Source organism: Herpailurus yagouaroundi, unplaced genomic scaffold (genome assembly GCF_014898765.1).
Source record: "Herpailurus yagouaroundi ecotype Mexico unplaced genomic scaffold, PumYag 187, whole genome shotgun sequence".
NCBI lineage: Eukaryota > Metazoa > Chordata > Mammalia > Carnivora > Felidae > Herpailurus > Herpailurus yagouaroundi.
Genome location: NW_024412418.1, coordinates 34,266,261 through 34,286,627, shown reverse-complemented (window position 1 = coordinate 34,286,627; position 20,367 = coordinate 34,266,261).

Below are 20,367 nucleotides of genomic sequence, written 5' to 3'. Positions count from 1 at the left end.
TGGCTCCAGAGTTTTTCCATTTGAACACTCACACCCACCCCCCCACACACACACACACACAACTCAGAATTTTTTTCGGAGGGCCCCGAAGAATTGTTTTTCACCAAAGAGAGCTCATGGTGCTGGGCTTTTCCAGACAGCAGATCAAATGGGTTGTCAAATTTGGAGAGTTTTTTCAGTCCCTGGAATGCTGACTGGGCTGATAGTAGGGGCTGTGGATGACACATGCAGCTCCGTCAATGTGGGTGGCTGAGTCCCCTGTGCCAGCCCCCGCTAGGGAACTGACGGTCTGCTGGGGGAAACAAACATTAAAACAGGAAATTACAACAGGTTAATAACAACGCGGAGTAGTAGAAGCAAGTACACAGTCCCCGAATAACTTGGGAGGGGCGCTAGCCCTGTTGTGGAGACTCAAGGAAGATTTGCTGAAAAAACTACCAGCTCCTTCAGGTTTTGAAGGATGAATAGGAGTTTCCTAGGAACTTATTATTTAATGTTCATGGTTCATTTTGCTGTCTGGAGAGCGGAGAGAAGGAAACAAGAGAAGGTGGCTTCTATGGACAGTGCACATGCTATCTGCCAGGCTGCATTTGGGATTTTACACACACTTACGCATTATTTAATTCTCACAATAGCTACATGAGACAGGAGTTTCACCAGAAGGAAAGTTAGGATCAAGAAGGTAAGTTGAATCACTTACCCAAGGTCACAAAGCCAGCAGGTGCTGGGGCCAGAAACCCATCTCAGTGCTTTTAGCTCTGACTCCCTGGCTCTTTCCCAGGTGCTGGCTTCTGTAACTGACAGGAGGTGTGTGCCTTAATGGCATCTTTTGTGGCAAACTCTATACTTATTGAGATAGAATGGTGCTAAATAATTAGACACTGATGTAGCAAATGGTCTTGTTCAGAATTAACCCTACACAAATCTCCTAATCTGTTCGCGGAAGCTTCAAGTCTCCAAAGTGTTGTCCTACTTGGTACTTACTAGGTGCTCAGTAAATGTGAGTTCACTTTTTGTTTTTTTTTTCCTTAGCCTTCCAAGAGGCGTGACCTGTGTCCAGGGTAGATAGGGCTAACCTCACACCTATAGGGACCTAGGTGTCCCCACAGAATTAGGGCTTTTATTGTCTTGCACAGTAATTCTCTAGCGGTTGGATAGTTTGAATCACATCATGGAGCAGACCCATGGTTTTCAAACCGGGTTCCAAGAGGCCCAGAGGTCCCGGGAGGTGGTTCAAGGGTGGGGGGCTCAGTGGTCAGGACTTCGGGCCACCCCCCCAGCCCCCAGGCAAACAAAAGCAACGGCTCTTTCACGCGCTTTGTATATTGGGCTTCCAGCAGAATTTCATGCTCTTGAGAGCAAGTGTTGAACACAGAAAGTGGAAAGTGGAGAGAAACAGTTCAACATGACCAGAGCATCTCCCAATGGGTTGCTTTCCTTCTCATGTTTCCTGTCTCCTGCCCTCCTTAATAGGAAATGCCCCATGCTGCCTCCTCCCTGCGTCCCATCCCCCCTGGGAGACCAGTCACAGAAGAAAGAGGAGCCAAGGTCTGTGCCGGCAAAGGCCGGCAGCGCTGAAGCCCTGAGCCCTTGGCACACGCGGAGAAGTGAACCCCGGGCTTTCCGTCCAAAGCGATGTTTTCTGCCCTAACCCAGGCTGCGGGGTCTTGTTGGCTGAAGCAGTTTTGAGACGGGAGGACGCAGGGCCTAGGACAGCAAGGTAAGGGCAGAGAGGCGTGTTGAAATGAGCCAATGAGTGTGGCAGGAACACAGGCCTTCTTCCTGCCCGACACCCAGCGAGGTGGAAGACACGCTGACGCCGGAGCCAGGAGGAGCGGAGTTCAAATCCTGAGTCTGTCCTGATCAGCTGCATGACCCTGAGCAAATCAGCTCCTTCTAGTCTTTACTTCCTCATCTACAAAATGAAAATAGTAACACTGCTACAGAATCAAGTGTGAGTGTATGCATTATATTAAATACATTAGGGGCGCCCGGGTGGCCCGGTGGGTTAAACGTCCTGCTCTTGATTTCAAGTCAGGTCGTGATCTCGTGGTTGTGAGTTTGAGCCCCGCATCTGCTCTGTGCCAGCAGCACGGAGCCTGCTTGGGATTCTCTCTCCCTCTCTCTCTGCCCCTCCCTGGTTTGCTCGCTCGCTCTCTCTCTCAAAACAAATAAACATGTAAAAAATTCAAAAAATATATTAAGCATGTATCAAAATATAGTTTGAAGAAAAACATAGTTTTTTCAAAATATAGTTTGAAGAAATATAGTTTGAGGAAAAACAGTAGGTGCAGACTAGCTGCCCCTGAGTAAACAGAGGCCCTTTTTCCCATCCAGCTACCGTATCTATAGATTCTGGATCGTACACTGGGACATCGGCGTGTGAAAGGATGCAACGCAGTGATGTAAATCAATGTCCTTGTACAACTTCTGGCACAGAATGGGCGTTCTCTGCACGCCCCCCCCCCCTCCTTCTGCATGGCATGCCCACAGCACTGTCATTCTGACCGCCTCCCGGTTGGGCTACAACCAACAGTCTCCAAGATGCACCTGCCCCAGATCCCTGCTCCCATTTCTTGCATATGGAGTCACTCTAATCTTCCCCAAACACATGAGCCACACAGGACGGATGGAAAACTCCACTGGCAAGTTCCCGAGATCTTAGTCACCAAAGTGTTGTCCGATTTAATTCTCCACTTCCGTTTCATACAATCTGCGAAATTGGTGTCAACAGCCTTGTTTTCCCCTTGTAATGGTGACCTTGTGGCTCAGAGAAATAGGCAGTTTCCTAAGGACCCGTCCACCTGGTGGGGCAAAGCTGAGGGTTGGGGTCCCATCAGGGCTGTCTGTCACCAAAGAATCTTCTGCAACATCACTCTGCTCCCTGAAGTGGGTTAGACTGGGCACTGGGTGGAGACGCTCTGGATCCCAGCGCGGGCTCACCAGCAGCTTGCTGCTCTAGAGCCTGTTTCTTCCTCTGAAAACGACAAGGGTCCCTTCTGTCCTCAAGCCGCATGCCTGCATCCAGGTTCCAGGGCCAATCTGAATGGGCCGTGAGCTCCCCGTCCTCCCTTTGCCCAAGCTGTTCCCTGCACTTTGGCCACCTCCCTCATCGCCCCGTGTCCACGTGGTGAATTAAGCTCTAGGATTCCGCACGGTCCTCTCTCGCCTCCTCCGGAAAGCCGTCCTAGAGGACTCCAGGTGGAGTCAAGTGTGTCCTCCCCCACATTCTCATAGTCCTACATCTGCACTGCAGCTACGATCCTTTTCCTGGTGCGTAGTGTGAGGCTGGGGCTGTCTCTTCGCAGACTGGGAGCCCTCGTGTGTCTCGTTATCTTTATACCAGAGTTCACCACAGGATACTTGCTCAGACGAAGCTTACAGGATGAACACATTAATGAATAAAAGCAGACAGAGAGCGAGGGAGGAGGGAGAGCATCAGGGAACGAGTTCAGGGTCTTGTTGGGTTGCATGACTTAGGAACAGGTTACTCTTGCAATTCTTCCGCTGCTGACTTCGTGTCTCTGAGGCGATCGGGAACCCAGGCTCACAGCATCGCATCCCTGTACCACATAATCTAAGTCTGACCCTGGGAACCAGCTGTGGAGCTGGGCCCCAAGGCGCTGTGACAAGTGTCTGTCCTGCTACCAGTGCTCGACCAGGACACGGTCCTATCTTGCCCTGGCCTGGCCTTTTTCAGACCAAAGAGTTCTTCTATTCATCTCCTCACCTCCTGACGTCTCCCTCCAGCTTGCCACCCTGGCTGGCTGGATGGTGACAGGGCCTGCTGGCTGTCCATGGACAGGTGTCTCAGATAATGACGATCCGCCCAGTTTTCCCATCTCTGTGTCTCCCTACCTGCTAGGTCAGCCTCCCTTCATTCTCGTTATGGCTGGGAGATGGCTACATCCTTATGTGCCGGGCTTTACCCCACGGGGCATCCCTGGACCAGTGCCAACCTCTTCCTATCTGCCAGCGATAATCTGGCCAGTCCTAGTTCAATCTGGAGACGGGATGGCAGTCAGGGCTGGGGATCACTTCCAGTGAGGCTCTGGTTGTGGGCACGCACGACAGGTGTTGAAGCTTGACCAGGCCACGGAAAACATGAAGGTTACATGTGGTACGAACCTCAGGCGTGTGCCTTTGGGCAACTCATTTTCTCTCCGCGGGTCAAAGGATTTCTCATCTGCAAACTGGAGATAAGAATGCCTAACAATTACTTCTGAGAAGTGTTTCCAAGAACACATTACGTAATGCGTATTAACCTCAGGGCCTGGTGCGCAGGGAGATCTTAACGGACCTGAGCCTCTTTCCACATCACTGTCTCTTGTTCTCGTTGTCGCTGCTGTCTTTACGAAGGGTGCACAGCCTACCCAGGTACGTCCCCTGTGCTGCCTCTTTTCCTCAAACTATTCATTAATATTCTGAAGACTAAGTCAGGGAGGCAGTAGCCTCACACCAGGCTTAAAACTAATCAAGTCCCCGTCAATCCAAATGAACTTTTCTCACTGATTCTCAGATCTTCTGCATCTTGCCACTGGGTGTCTTTTCCCCACATAATGAAGTTTGGGCGGCCCTGGCTGCCACTGCCGGCTGGTCCCCGAGTGTGACCTCCACACAGTCGCAGCTGCTCCCAGGCCCTGTGCTGTGAAGCCGCACCCACCCACCCCCCACCCCCCATCGTCTGTCTGCCTTCTCATCGGGGAACCACAGGACCCTACAAGATTAACATGATGGCCTTGCAATTCCGCATCCAAGACATGTCATTTTCCTTCAACACATTTGGAAGGAGGGCAAGTTCTACTTTGTAAGGACCGTCACTTATTTTGAACTGGAAGAAAATCATTTATTTGCTCAAAGTTGTGTTTTTCTGCCAGGCGCACGCACTTCCCTTTTGTGATGGGAAACGGGTCCTCCTGGATCCCCCCCCAGAGTCTACTCTCCAAAGCCATTCCAGCGTGGGGCTTTCTTCCTCGGTTTATTTCAACGAACTAATCCTACAACTAAGAATGAGTTCACAAACAACCACATGAACGGAGGTGACAGGCAGAGAGGTAGGTGTGTTAGCAGGCTTCTTGCCTTTTTGGTGTTTCCAAAACAGCCGGAAGACTGTCCCTCGTCTGCCTGGAAATCAGCTCAAATTCTTTCTACTGTGGAAAGAAATGATTGGGAGGGCTCCTTCCAACACCTGGGCCCTGCCTCTCGGCTCAGAAACCCTGCTGCAGTTTCTGGTGTCACCGGTCACCCAACTAAAAGGGCTTCTCTGCATTTTTCTAGCTACAAGGGCTGGGCCTTCTGGCCTGGAGCCCCCCACTTGGGGACACCTCTTAGAGGCTAAGATTTTGTCAGTGACAAACTAGAAGGTTCAAGACCTTGAAAGAAGCTGCAGACGCTCAGGCTCTGGATGACTATGCCTGCAGGGAGCACGGTGGAGTGCTCCCACCCCTTCCACCTCTCATGAACCATTTTCAACCCATGTTCAGTTCTTGGATGTGGAAGGGATGTCTTCTAGGACCCGTCTTCCCGCGATGGAAAAGGTAAGCTTGTACACCAAAGGAAGCTGCCTCGGACATTCTCAATATGACTCAACGAGAAGAGAGAGGGTAAGTAACTTGCTCAGGGTCACACAGCATGTGACCATTGATTATGCCTTTCTGCTCTGTTACTACTTAGAAGGCAGGCTCAGTGCTTCTGAGACCCTGGCGGACGTCTGCTTTCCCCAAACCTGTAAACTTTGCAGATTACAGCCAGATCTCTTGCCGTCTGCTCACTTCCGGAGGGCTTCTCCAAATGCCAGGCATCCCACTGGGTTCACGTCCCAGAATGTTCCTGACACTCAAGCACTCACTTGCAGAGAAAAGCTGGACCCCAGTCCCGACATTGGACAGACCCCATAGGAACTTTATTTAAAAGTCTAAGAAGCGGGGAGAGTAAATGAGAAATCATTAAGGCAGCGGCAGGCTTTCATCCCAGGGAGGGACCGTCACTGCTCACACCTCCTGCACGGGCTGGGGATTGCATTTGTGTTTAATAACAACTTTGATCCCTCTGCCAGCGGCAACGGTCATTGAGAAATCCTGACATAAAGAAGGTATCTGGGAGATAAAGTTCTGCAAGCGATGATTACTAGCACTTAAGTTCTCTTTTTGTTGAAAGGAAGAATCCCAGATTGAACAGTGCATTGAATGATATGACAAGCAAGTACTTGATCCCTGTCCAGCTGGAGGGGGATTGTACCCATCAGCAGCTTTTTAGCTAAGGACGTCTTTATATTTCCCTTCTTTGTCTGGGCCTCTCCAGTTCCTCCTTTTACTTCATGTCAGCACTATATAGTAGGTATGCCAAGTGGTTTTGAAATTTAAATTACAGTCTCTTTTTCAGATGTTATTGGAAAGAACATGTAATTTATAACCACGTGTTAGGAGTACAGGATGTGCATGGTCCACTGCCAATTTTTCTTTTGTAAAGTTAATAAAACTTTCATAAAACACTTATACACTTGTATATTTCATGGTAAAGATTTTTTTTTTATCTCGTAGGCTAATGTAAAGATTTATTAAAACCATTTTTTTGTTAAGAGGAGTGTCAATAGTTTGCAGCTGAGTGTAATTTTGAATCCGTGGAAGATGACGATCTGATGGAAAATGACAGTAACAGCTTTGTTGATGTAGCACTAAAAATAAAGGGGCCTTTCCAACGCGAGAATGCTCTAATATCCAGAGTGGGCTAGGACGCACTCAGGCCAAGGGAGGCGAGCCGAGCCGGCCACCAGCACTCCAGCCCCTGGCAAGAGCAGAGAAGGACTGGATGGAGCCCAGGTGGGAGAGTGAGCGGAGGCCCCCAGGGATTAGCTGGAAAGACAGCTCTTGTTGGGGAGGGAGGTGCCAGGAGGAGTGTCCGGGGCCCGCTGGCTGTTGCTTCTTGGGGGCAGAAAATTCCAGGATCTGCCTGCCCCCATAGGCACGCCCAGCCTTTCCAGCCTTCCCGGGAACCTGGTTTTTCTCTGAAGGTCAAGGAATGACCGTAACAATGAATGTGTTACAAACTGGCACATTCCTTCCCCCCTCTTTCCCCCCAACCTTGCCGCCTCCAGCATTCCACATCTACCCCAAACTTCTTTTTGAACGATCGTTTGAAGGACCCTCATTTAACTTTTTCCCAATGATATGCCCCCCGAGAGTCCTGGAAGAGCCTTTTCTGGTTTTTCTTTTCTTTTCTTTTCTTTTCTTTTCTTTTCTTTTCTTTTCTTTTCTTTCCTTGTTTGTTTGTAGCTGGTAAATGGGCATGCTCTCCTGTGTGGGCTTGGGTATGCCGTTTGCCTCAGAATTCCATGATTTGGAGAAGTGAAGTGAGCTCTCAGAGTTTCTGGGTTCTTGTCCATGAAAGGCAGATGATAACTCTGACCTCAGGCCCCTTTACCAGAGTGTTCTGAGACTCGCGGTTTGCAAAGCATATGGATGGGCTTTGTAAACTGCAGGAGGTGAGCCTGGCAACTCTTTTTCTCCAGGCTGGATCCATCGCCCGTTAGAAGGCCTGGTGAGAGGCTGGCAAAATGCACAAAGACCCTCATCCCTCAGATGTTGAGACAGGCTGCATTTACAAAGACTAAAAAGCTCGGAGGAAATAAAGAGGAAGGGATGATTATTAACTGTGTGCCCACGTCTTTGCATTAGGAAGTCCTATTGTCCCCATTTTACAGATGATGAAAGTGGGACCACGAAAGGCCACGCTGTCGGCCCAGGTCGCAGAAAAGTGACACAAGCAGGTTTCAGACTGTGGCCATTCAAGGTCTGAAGCTTATCTTCTTCCACTCGGCACCATTAGTAGTGGGGAATGTCGTCCAGTGGTTCCTCCCTGCTAAGCGCCCTGCTAGGCACTCGGTAAGCAGTCTCGCCCTTAATCCTCATGCTGGTCCTGCGAATCAGTTATCCTCCCGCAGAGAGGCCCCAAAGGGGTGCCCAGTTCAAAGTGTGCGGGCTTCGCCCCTTAGAGTTATAATTCCCCGTTGAGAAGCCCGTCTTCGGTGGGAATCCAGAAGCTCTACCACCCACCGCTCCCCAAGTTGAGGGTGGGCTCCTGACGTCTGGCTCGGGAACTGAGGCGTCAGCACCCCCAGGCTCCCCATGGGCCTGTGGCCCGGCTCCCTCACTCTGTCCTCCCCTTCCTGGTTCTTCCGGCTCTCCCGCATTATCTTGCTCCCTTCCCAACCAAAGTGGGGCTCGCCTAGCAGCTTTTCTCCTGGTGACCCTCTCTGGCACCCCCGGGGCAAGGACCCGGCATATTCCTGGCTTAGGGACGGGTTTCCTTTGCTGGAGCCCCCTCCGGCCGCCGCTGCCACCTGACTTACTGGCTAACTTCTAATCCTCGTGGAAGTTTCTGCTTCTTTCTCATTTCTTCAGACCCTTCCTGACCCCTCCGACTGGATCAGGCCATCTGTGTGCGCTTTCATATCATCTTGTGTTTTCCCGGCACCTCTCGCAATTACAATGATGCATTTATAAAATCACCTACTTGCGGTCTGTGTTGCCCACTAGACTGTGAACTCCAGGGGAAGAGCCACTTCGGTCTCACCCATTGCTTATGCATTTTCCATACCCAACCTGTTGTCTGAGGAGCCCTCTCCAAGACCTCATACTGCCGCCAAATAGTCCTCCTCTTCAAGACAAAAGATGCCCTCCCTGATGGCCTCTTGCCTTTATAGCTTGCCCAATTTGTGACTGTGCCCTGTGTCCCTAAATAGTGTCACAGAGTCCAGGCAGGGGCTACTCTGGTGACAGGCTTCACCGATGCACATCTGAAGGAGAAGGTATAAATGCCCAGATGGTGGGAGGTACTGGAAGATAGCCCATGGCCCAGCCTCCCTCCATGTCTCAGCCACTCTGAAATGTGGATCGCAGAGAGCTTTAGGCTCCTGGGAGAGAGAGTAGACGAGAACTTGGGATCCCGGGACAAAAAGCCCCAGAGAAGTGATAGAAGACCTTCTGAGACCTCTGTCACTGTCTCTCTGGGCAAAGAGAGTAGGTGGACCCCAGAAGCAAAGCCTGGAGTGTGAGTGTGGATGTTTTCCTCCTAGGAGATGCCTCTTCATTGGGTCTAGGGGAGGACTGTGGTTTCACGGAGCAAGCCACTTCCAGGCACACAGCTTTGTTCATTGTTGTTGCTGGCGATTTTGCTGCTATTGTCGCTTGCGGATGAGGCAATGGGGTCTAGTGGAGGGTGTGGCTTCTGGAGACTGAGCGTGAGCCTCTCAGGCCCGGAGCTTGAGAACCAGTGGCGGGAGCCTCCCGTGTGCGCATGCTCGCAGTGTGACCAGGCTGTGGCTCTTGAATGGGATCAGCCAGGTTCTCCTGCAGCTGCCTATAGCAGAGGAGTGTTGGCAAAGCTGGAGGGTCTGCTGCTCACCATCTCTCTAGCTTGAGACAAGTTCGCAGAGTGGCTAAGAGTTCAGGTTCCACTGTCTCAGCTTCTTAGCTTCATCATCTTGGGGAAAGTACTTTGTGTCTCTGTGTCTCAGGTATAATCATAAGCAGGGACGGCTTCATGAGCATTAAGGTCTGTGTCCGCACAGAGCCCCATGCTCGGAAGGGTGCTACGCTTGGTTTAACGCTCTGCTCTGACCATCTTGCAATTCTCAATAATTTTTTTAAACAAAAGGCCCATATTTTCACTTTGAATCGAGCTGGGTTTTGCAAATAAGTAAATATTATAAAATATATATTTATTATAAGAGTGAGGGTGAGGAACGATGAGATAAAGCAGCTTTGTACCTAGCATACATTAAGGATTCGATATTAAGGGCCATTATTATGACTGCCTCCTGTCTACCGAGTACTTCATACCTCTCCAGCTTTCTGGCAGGAAGTTGGTGAGAAAGGACATTTCTAGGCCTCAAAGACAGTCAAGGACAGTCTTTAATCTTCTAATAGAATTCAGACTGAATAGAAACCAGAGACCTTGGCTGGCCTCCTGACACATTTCCCGAACAACCGCTTGAGGTATAAAGTAGGGCCTATAGGTGGCAGGTCGGGAAGGGCTGGCCCCGGGGTCACCTGGGTGACAGGCTACCCAAGAACCAAGTTCACACTCTCCTCTCTTAGTGCCCCACCCTCAGTAGCAAAGTCACTCACTACCCCCAGCAAGTTGAACCGTTCGGATGCTATTTTGCCAGACCAATCATTCATCTCTGCTCTCCGGAGTCTAGGAGTTTGTGACTGGGTGCGCTTCCCGGCTGGGCACATCCCAAGGAACAGAAACAGGTGCAAGGAATGTTGGCTTCACTCTTGTTTCACCTGGTTGATAGATTAGCACGTCTGCGTCTCTCCCCAGTCCTCTCTGACCACCTCTGGCTCTTCTAACGTGTGTAGTCACAGCCAGTAGTAAGTCTCTCCTTTACTCTTTTAACCTCTCTCCAACTCATTCCAGAACTTCTGTCGGATCTGAATGCTAGACTGCCTTTGTCCGTTTGGTTCACCATCCCTCTGTCTCTCTGATGTACCTAGGAACCCAAATCTCCTTACTGAAAGGAGACATTTTCTATTCTATTCGACCAAAGTCTGTTTGTTTTTTTTACAACTTTCTTTATTGCCAACAGCTGGCAGCATGGCACCGCCCCTCAAGTTTCTTATGCAATCCCAGGTATTCTTAAATTTTTTTTTCCCAACATTTATTTATTTTTGGGACAGAGAGAGACAGAGCATGAACGGGGGAGGGGCAGAGAGAGAGGGAGACACAGAATCGGAAACAGGCTCCAGGCTCCGAGCCATCAGCCCAGAGCCCGACGCGGGGCTCGAACTCACGGAGCGGGAGATCGTGACCTGGCTGAAGTCGGACGCTTAACCGACTGCGCCACCCAGGCGCCCCTGTCCCAGGTATTCTTTAATGGGGAGAGGGGCCAGGAGAAGCAGAGGGTCTCTTTAGCCGTGAGGAGCCAGGGAGGCAGAGGAGGTATCCGCAGAGCTAGGCTTTGAAAAGGGGGCTCTGAAATTCAGCCCAGTGCTTTTCTTCCTGCCGCATGATGTTGTCTCTGTTGAAAAATTCTCCTTCCCCAAACACAGCGTACAACAATCCCATTGAATGCATTGCCAATGATAAACTATGTATGGACAAATAACAACAGTGACAAAACCACGCACAGAGACAAGGCAGTCTGTGTCGGGGAAGAAAGAGAAAAATAAATGAAATTAACAGTGGGAGACAAAAACAGAGGAAAACCCAGCAATTAGATTAATCATAGACTTCCAGGAAATTGGCCCAAATTTCTTTAAAATCTTGTTGATTGTTATTCAGATTGAAGGGTTCCCTCAGCAAGATTAGCCAGAGCCCATCAAGCTTGCATACCAATGGGCTGCATCCCACAGGGAGCTGCTAGGCTCCCAGGGCTGTGTCCCTGCTTTGTGGGTCACCTGTGCAGGTGTGAGGTCCACTAGGCAGAGACTGCTACGGAGGATCACGAGGTGGCATTTCCAGTCCAGGCTCCTTGGCCAACGCACGTTAGGACTTGGAATAAATCGCACAACTTTCTGGGCCTCAGTTTCCCCATTTGTTGAAGAGTCAAGTTCTACCTGCCCTTCGTAAATCAGCGGGTTTTGAGATGTTGAAGACTGAAGATAGATGTGAGTGTCCTTGGATAGGCCCAAAGTGCTACGCAAGTAGAACATAGCTTTTTGAGTGTTTTCAGGCTCAGAAAGAAAAGTTATGGCCCCCTCCAAGCCCTCGGACTGAGGAAGTGCAGCGTGGTCCTAGACCTGGTGAGTTGCCACGAAGACGTTCCAAAGCCTTCGGATTCAGTAAAGCCTTCAGTACGTTTTGACCCGAATATTCTTCCCTCTTTTATGATCTGCATTGAAAAGAAAATTGAATAACCTATCTCTGGATTTATTAATGCTTAAATCATTAGTATCTTGGCTCCAGAATGCTCTCGGATTGCCAGAGGGACGTCAGTGATTTCAAATGCCTGGAAGTCGCCCTTCACCCATGGTGAAATAATCTAAGCATAAAACGGTTTGGGTTTGGTTTGAGGGACTGGATGCCTGAGTTCTTCTTAGAACCGAACTCTTAAAATACGACTCTTTTTGGCTCACGGTAAAAAAACATAGATATTGACTGCTTACTAGGTGCTAGGCTCTATGCTAAGTGCTCTGCATGCAGTATTTAACATGATCCTTACAACAACCCAGTGTGGTAAGTTCTATTAATATTGTTATTTTAAGGATGCAAAAGTAGCACACCCTTAAGTACTATGGAAAAGATTTTGACCAATTTTTTCTTGGCTTCTGTCTTTGAATCTTTGAATCCTATGAAAGAATAACTAATCTGAGGGCTGAAGAGAACAGCCATCCAGTATTACGTGTATCCAAATATGTCTGCACTAGATTTAATAAGCTTGAGAAAAAAATTAGGTAGAATCCTTTGCTGCGGGACTTCTCAGGGACTTTGAAATGAATAAAGGGGAAGATACATGCATCATTTTCCAAACTAATTTGGAATTCTAATATTCTTCAGAAAATCATTTAGAAAATGTTGGTATAGGGGCGCCTGGGTGGCGCAGTCGGTTAAGCGTCCGACTTCAGCCAGGTCACGATCTCGCACTCCGTGAGTTCGAGCCCCGCGTCGGGCTCTGGGCTGACGGCTCGGAGCCTGGAGCCTGTTTCCGATTCTGTGTCTCCCTCTCTCTCTGCCCCTCCCCCATTCATGCTCTGTCTTTCTCTGTCCCAAAAATAAATAAATGTTGAAAAAAAAATTAAAAAAAAAAAAAAAGAAAATGTTGGTATAGATCATCGTATCATTTTATAGAGGAAGAAACAAAGGTTCAGTCAGGGGAAATAATTGGCCCCAGGTCACAGTGTGTTAACAGTAAGTAAGTAAGGTAGCAACCCAGATGTCCTGAGTCCAGGCCTAAGCCCCACATTCCATTCTAATTGTGGGACCCCTGCAGTTTCAAGTCAGAAGGGCCCCACAGATAATCATAGACCACAAATCGCACATTTACAGGCTCAAATGGTCACAGATATTAAGACAGAAGAGAAGATTTTATGTACATAAACTCGTTGGTCCTTGAAGGGGCTTTATTAGTTAGAATTCACTAGAGAAACAGAACCAGAACCACTTGGAGAGATTTTAAGTCATTGGCACATGTGATTGTAGGGTCTGGCAAGTCCAAAATCTTTAGGGCAGGCCCACGGGCTGGAGCTACAGAGATGAGGTGATATTGGAGCTTGAGTCTAAAAGACAGAATTCCCTTTTCCTCTGTGACCTCAGTCTGCTTTCTCTTAAGGCCTTCAACTGATTGGACGAGGCCCACCCAAAGCAAGAAAGGTAATCTGCTTTACTCCAAATCTGCTGATTTAAATGTTAGTCTCATCTTAAAAAAATAAAAGAAAATAAGAAAGCAAACAAACAAACAAACAAAAAGCCTTCACAGGGGCATCTATATTGGTGTTTGAGCAAATATCTGGGTACTGTGACCCAGCCAAGTTGAGACACAAAATAGAGGCCATGTTCTTTCCGGCCGTTAAAATGCAGATGACATCTTTCCACATTATCCTCATCAACACAGCATGTACCCAGAGATCAACCCTTGCTCTGGCCTCCAAACTAGGCCCAGTGTGGAGTCAGCAGTACCACGGAGGTGCCTCATGGATGTCATCAGTGGAGGAGGCTAGAGACAGTGGCCAAGGAGGAAGCCTGAACTGGGTATATTCAAGGATTCCACCATGCTGCCCTCCCTCAACAAGAACAATTCCACTTTTGTCTGTTACATCTTAGACTTCCATTTAAACCAGTGCTAAAATGTATTCAAAATCTTAGTCTACACTAGTCCTCCACCTCCTCCAGACTTTCCTTGCTGCAAGTGTGTTTGAAGGACAAGCATCATCAGCACCACACAAGAGCTTATCAGAAATGCAGAAGGTCGGGGCCCGCTCCAGAACTACTGGATCAGAATCTGCATTTTAACATGATCCCTGGGTGACTTCAAAGCACCTTGAAGACTGAGGAAGAAAGCTCTACAGGTCAAGCTTTTTGAGGACAGAGACCAGCACGGAGCCAGATGCCTAGTAGGCAGTTGAAAATTACTTTTCTTTTCTTTTCTTTTTTTATTTTTTTTTCAACGTTTATTTATTTTTGGGACAGAGAGAGACAGAGCATGAACGGGGGAGGGGCAGAGAGAGAGGGAGACACAGAATCGGAAACAGGCTCCAGGCTCCGAGCCGTCAGCCCAGAGCCTGACGCGGGGCTCGAACTCACGGACCGCGAGATCGTGACCTGGCTGAAGTCGGACGCTCAACCGACTGCGCCACCCAGGCGCCCCATTAGAATTACTTTTCTTTTAAATGATGGCCTCCCTTAGGAAACTGAGGTCTAGAGGAGGGAAGGTTGACACTGTTAATTAGTAGAGTGTTGGTACCAGAAAACAAGATTCTCTGATTTTGTGTGCTTTGTGCAGGAATACGACTCCTCCCTGGAGAGCCCAAGTTATTGCTGAAAACAGTGAAGTCTCCGGTCTGAGCATTTCAGAAACCAAGATGTTCCAAGGGAAGCATCCAAGTTCTCTGTGTTTGTGGGAAAACTCTCTCCAGGGAGTTCTATCCGGCAAACAAAATCATTTGGCGAGAGCAAACAGGCTCCCCCCGAGGGGTCCCCTGGGATGGGAGAAAACTGAACTATGTCTTTACCTGCAGGCACGTTCAAACTGAAATAAAAATCCCCTTCTCTGAAGCCTTGGGTCCATCTAAACTGTCTTTTTCTGCAAGGACGGGAGAAATTCTGAGCCGACGATCGGTTGAGGAGTTAATTTGCTTCTGTGCTAAACGGCTTGCAGTGAGGCTGTCAGAGGGGAGAAGCAGCAGCAAATGGAGAAATCTTTGATCCTCGGTTCAGCCAACTTCTTCCGGAAACTTGAATGGGAGATCAAACATGAACAGCAGTGCGGGCGCTGGGCTCTGTCCAGAGCTATAGGAATCCAATACTCCAATAACCATCCAGCTTCGACAGAAGTCAACCCAGGAAGCTCACCAAGGAAAAGGCTTGAGGAAGGAGAGGACTGAAGCCGTGACTAGTGAGGGAGAGGAGGAGAGGTTTGCAAACAACCTTGGGCTGTCTTTATTGGAGTACTCCTCCGGTGCATTTCTTCCCTTATCCAGCCAGCCTTTCTCATAAAACTCAAAAGGAAACAAAGATGAAGTCGAATATCATCTGCGTTTCTAGACTCAGGTAAAAATTCGAGGGCCTGGTCTTGGTTTTTCCATGCCACGACTTCACACGATCTCAGCCTCGGGAGCCGACTGACTGTCCAAGCAGCACCGTATACATGGTCACAACCAGCACTTCTGTCTAGATCACATGGCATATTCATCATAAAGCCCCTCACATCTGTGAAGCACCTCGTAGTTCACAAAGCATTTTCACACTCTTTATCTCATTTGTCCTGTGGTGGGGAGGGTGTGGGGAGTGTCTATGTGTTCCAGGGGCTCAGAATTGATTGCCGCTGCCTCTTCATCACATTTTCACCCCAAGAATCCTGGTCATAAGTGATACATAGGACAACATGATCAAAGTCCGGCAAATCCTGCAAGTGTGGTCACTTAAAGCTGCCACAAATACAAAATCTCATTACAGTCACTGACATACAGCCAACCACACTGATATTTGGCAGAAAGACAGGACAGATAGGCAGAATAGTGCTTCTCATAACCGTCGGAGCGCCCAGAAGGTTACCACCTTACCTTGGTACTCCCAAACCAACTGCATGGAGTGGATACTAAGTAAAAGTTGTACCTTGGCACATAATCTCTACTCATGGGCTTGGTCCTGAACTATGTTCTTCAGTTCCCCTAGCTCTCAAATGTCTTGGCCACCCACTAAGATACTGGGTCTCCCTTTCTTTCCTCCCTCTCAAATACCCCCCTAACCTCCACCAAGATTTGCTTTACAACCCTGACTTCTTGTCAATGTCAAGCACAACCTAGCTCCCTTGCCCAACGCTTACTTTAGTATCATTCTCATCTAATTCAGCCTAGCCTAAAGGACATTGTGCATCAAAGGACGAACATATCAATCTTTGAGGGGGAAAAACACAAAATTCTGAGAAAAGCTCCATAAATCCACACCTTGGCATGATCCGCTGTAGAGTCACCCAGTATAAAGACAGAGACTAACTTCACCTAGTGAGCTCTGGAGCTATTAAGTGGTGGCCTGGCCAGCTCAGCTATCTTTAGGTGAGTTGATACTAATGCTTATGGCTAATAAAACACAACCCTTTTCTTCAAGAGGCTTAGAGTCCAACAAGGAAGACAGACATTAAACATGTAGTTACACGTTTGTTGTGATGGAGATTTCCCAAGTCTTTTGGAGGACCTCGCAGGTAGCAAGACCACACTGAACAGCTTCAGGGGGCACTATTCAGATTAGAGGCAGCTCACATCATCTACTGGTCGGGGAGGTCCTTGGCACCAATTCTGTAGAAGCCGACCACATAATGCTGACTTTCGTAACACATGATTGTCTATGGCAAAAGTCAAGATCTTAGCCTTAAATAATGAGGCTGCCTTGCCCAAAGAGCTCTCAAGTATCCAAAATCCAATAGAGCTGTAGATGGCTCAGAAAACTGGGGTAGATACCACCTCTGAAGTGTCTTCACAGGACAGGCATTATTGGAGAGAGCCCATCTGGCTATAAAGTAGAGAAAAGTCTCCAGGCTCTCTGTTCAGAGGATTGGAGCTCCAGATCTGTGACTTCAAGCTTCATGGTCTTGGGCAACTCAACCTGGTGATCTTTACTCCTCCCCCTTCCAAAGGGCACACTGATATCATTTTCATGAAGTTTCTTGTGAAAATGAAGTACCAAGTGCCTGGCACACAGTTGAAGCTTTAAAATTGTTTCTTCTTTTCTTTCTTTTCCTTTTCCTAAACTTGGAAGAGATTCTAGAATGCAGGAGTTGGGAAGAAAACAAGAGATCACCTAAAATGTTTTCATTTTCTGGATTTGTAAGCTGAAACACAATTTGGAATTAATCTGATTATCAGTCATTGAAACACTCCAAAAATAATATGAAGCAATGATTATCATCTGCTTTATGTGGCTGAGGCTCAGTTGTGTTGACAGTTTTACCGTCTGTAAAATAAGGATAATAATTCTGACTCCATAGGACTATTGTAAGGTTTAAATGAGAAAATACAGGAAAGTATCAATAGTTCTGTTAAGGTTTAAGGCTTGCTTAAGGTTACAGCCTGCCTTCAGGAACAGGGAGGTGTGGGAAACAAGGAATTTGTATTTTTTCTAGCTAGAATATTTTTTTAAATCTTGGTTATTTACAAGTGGGTGGTCTAAAGTGTTAAGAAGTCTCACCATAACCCTTTGGAATAGCAAGAGGTCAGAGAGAAGAAACCTCTCTTTTATACTTGATGGCTGTCTCCGAACTAAGGTGGAGGCTACAAGGTTTCTATCCTGTCTGTCCCTGCTTGCCCCAACAGAGGGAGAGAGGGACTCTGGGGGTGCATTCAGAAGGACACAGAACTGATAGGAGGGGGCCCAAATGTTCACTTCCTGAAACATTGGGGAAGTTTACCCATGACTCGAGTTTGAACCAGGCCTTTTTCTGAGTGACCCCAAGGCAAGAATCTCCTGAGATTCCATCTGTCAACAGTTTACATCTCACTTGAACTTCCTCTAGAGCTATGGAGCCATGACTACTGGTGAGATGTTCTTTGTATAATAGCCTGAAATCAGGACAATTATTGTTGGCCAGGTGTCCTTTTTCATGGCAGTCTAGCATCTGATATTTACTGAACACTCACTATACACCAGGCAAGCTGCTTGTTAATAAGCATCCCAAATGGGAAGGAAAGGGCCAGAAAGAGATCTGCATTAAAATCCTGTGCTGGCCACTCACAAGCCATGTGGCTTTGGTCAATCCGTCTGGGCCTTGGCTTCCTTCTCTATCCAATGAAAGGAAAATCTCAGGAGTCAATGTCTCTGGCACACTCTGGGGTTAGAGATATGTTTTTTCCTTCCCTCTTTCAAAAACAGGCACTCTGGAGTGAGTCTGGCTTCTGTTGTGGCTTTTTCACTATATATAGGACTTTAGTTCCCCTCTAACTTGTGAAATGGGACAACAGCAGGATTTACCTTATGCAATCGAGTAACCATGGGATGAATAAGTGTAAGTACATTCATATATGTAAGGCATTTAAGACAACCCTGACGTATTCTAAGCTCTATATACATGTTAACTACTTTTATGGTTGCTTTCCTTCTACCTTTCCTCCCTTCCGTCTTCCCTTTCCCCACAGTCCCGATATGACCAAAGATCTCCTTCTGACACCACAGTCCATTTGCAGTTCTCAGTTTTCAGACCACTGATCTCTTCTCAGCATCAAAAGAGTTAAGATCCTTTCAAAACCAAATGCCTGAGCCACAAGCCGCTCCCTCTCCTTTTACAGAGGCTAAGGCCTTGATCATTTCTTAATGTAACTACTTCAGGAAATTTGTTGCGCTAATAATGTTAATATGCCTTATTTCTACACCGCTCACGCCCTGAGCTCTCAATCACTTCAAAACACAGTGATTGAAATTTTTCAAGTCTTTGATTTGGAAGTTGTTATGTAGAACACTAGTCAAGTATAAATATGGCAGAGTGATTTAAGGCGGTTGGAGCAATCCAAATGTTTAAGCTTGTTTCAAATAATTATCAATCTTTCTGCTCTGCATTTTCAACACCCCCCTTCATTGGAAGGAGTGGTCCTCGCCGAGGCCTGGAGCATGCTGTTGAGGCTGCCAAGTGCCTCTCCGTTCCCCACACTGTGTCTCGTTGTCATAATCATGTTATTAAATGCTTAATGGTTTGTGCTGTTCCTAGTATCAGAGACTCAGGTCGCGGAGACAACTGGTCACCCTGGAATCAAAAGCTCATTCTATGTCTGCATCAATTCAGGGGGACTCTTCCCAAGCTACAGCTCTGGGGGTGTGCCGCCAAGGGAACACATCTGTCGGTTCAGAGGCGCGCACAGAGGATCTGGCCGAGCATCTGCCTTGAAATCCTGGTCCCCAGAAGGTCCACATGATGCTATTGTGGTCCAGGACACCTTATGGGGATTATTCCTCAGCTTCTGGGCTCCACTTCTTATCTTCCAGCAGTGACGCCCATCTTCTTGGATCTGCTTGGATGGTGACAGATTCTCATGGTGGGGGTGGGGGTGGGGGTTGCCTGCTCTCTTTGCCCAGGTGCACATCACATATCCGCCTCCCTTCCTGTCCTGGGACATCTCTGACATGAAAGTGAGAGCAACCACGCAACCTGCTAGCCCTGTGCGCGTGTAACTGGGAACACGGGCAAGTAAATGGCCAGAGGACCACCTGAACCAATGGAGGAGAGAGGCTGATGGGTAAATATGTTTTTCCTTCGTGCTCTGACTTCTCATTTTCTGAGTCTCCTCCAAGGCATGGGAGAAGCATCGGTCACCTGTAACACATCCTCGTATTGCCTTCCCCTCCTGCGCTGTCTCCCTCCAGCGGGCCTCTCTCCAGAGCCCTCCCTGCCCAAATAAACTACCTGCACAGAACAGCCTCTGCCTTAGATGCTGTTTCCAGGTGAACTCAGGAATTACCCACAGCCTAGAGGATTAAGCTCAGAAAATTCCCAGCCTGCCTTCACCCCTCCCAAATGGACATGGACGAAACTAGAGCATATGGATTCCCGAGAACAAAGGGAACGAACAGAGCCAGAGACACTTTAGCGCAGAGGGACAAGGTGACCCAGTTGCCTGAGCACAGAGTGACCAGGGAGCAGAGCTACCTCAGCACAAAGGGTCTGCTTGACACAATGTTGTTTTTAGCACCAAAGAACCAGCGGTGAGATTGGTTCAGATGGCACCGTTACCATAAATGGCACAGGGGATGGAGGGCTTGAGCAGAGGGAGACCAAGAAATGCAATTACTTTTGACAGAAGAAGCTTCAAGTAAAGAAGCTGCCTCCATATAAATGAGCCAAAGCCTAGAGTTTCCTTTGCATGGAAGAACCAGAGCCAAGGTTTCCGGCTCTCTCCCCCTGCACCACCACACACACACACACACACACACACACACACACACACATACACATGACCCCCCCCCCCCCACCCTGCTGCTCCCACCCTTACCTGTGGAGAACATATGAGGGAGAGCATGGGGTTTGGGCTGGGGGGACCAGAGATGAGCTGGGGTCCTCAGGGACCTACCCTAAGCTGCCTGTGTGACTTGGGCAGCTCATACAACTGTGTGAGGGACACTTGTCTCTTCCGTGAATGGGGAGTAAGTAATAAAACATGGGAGAGTGGGGATCAACATCCTCTGTAAAACTGTCAAATATTATGTACTTCCTGTTGATATTACCAT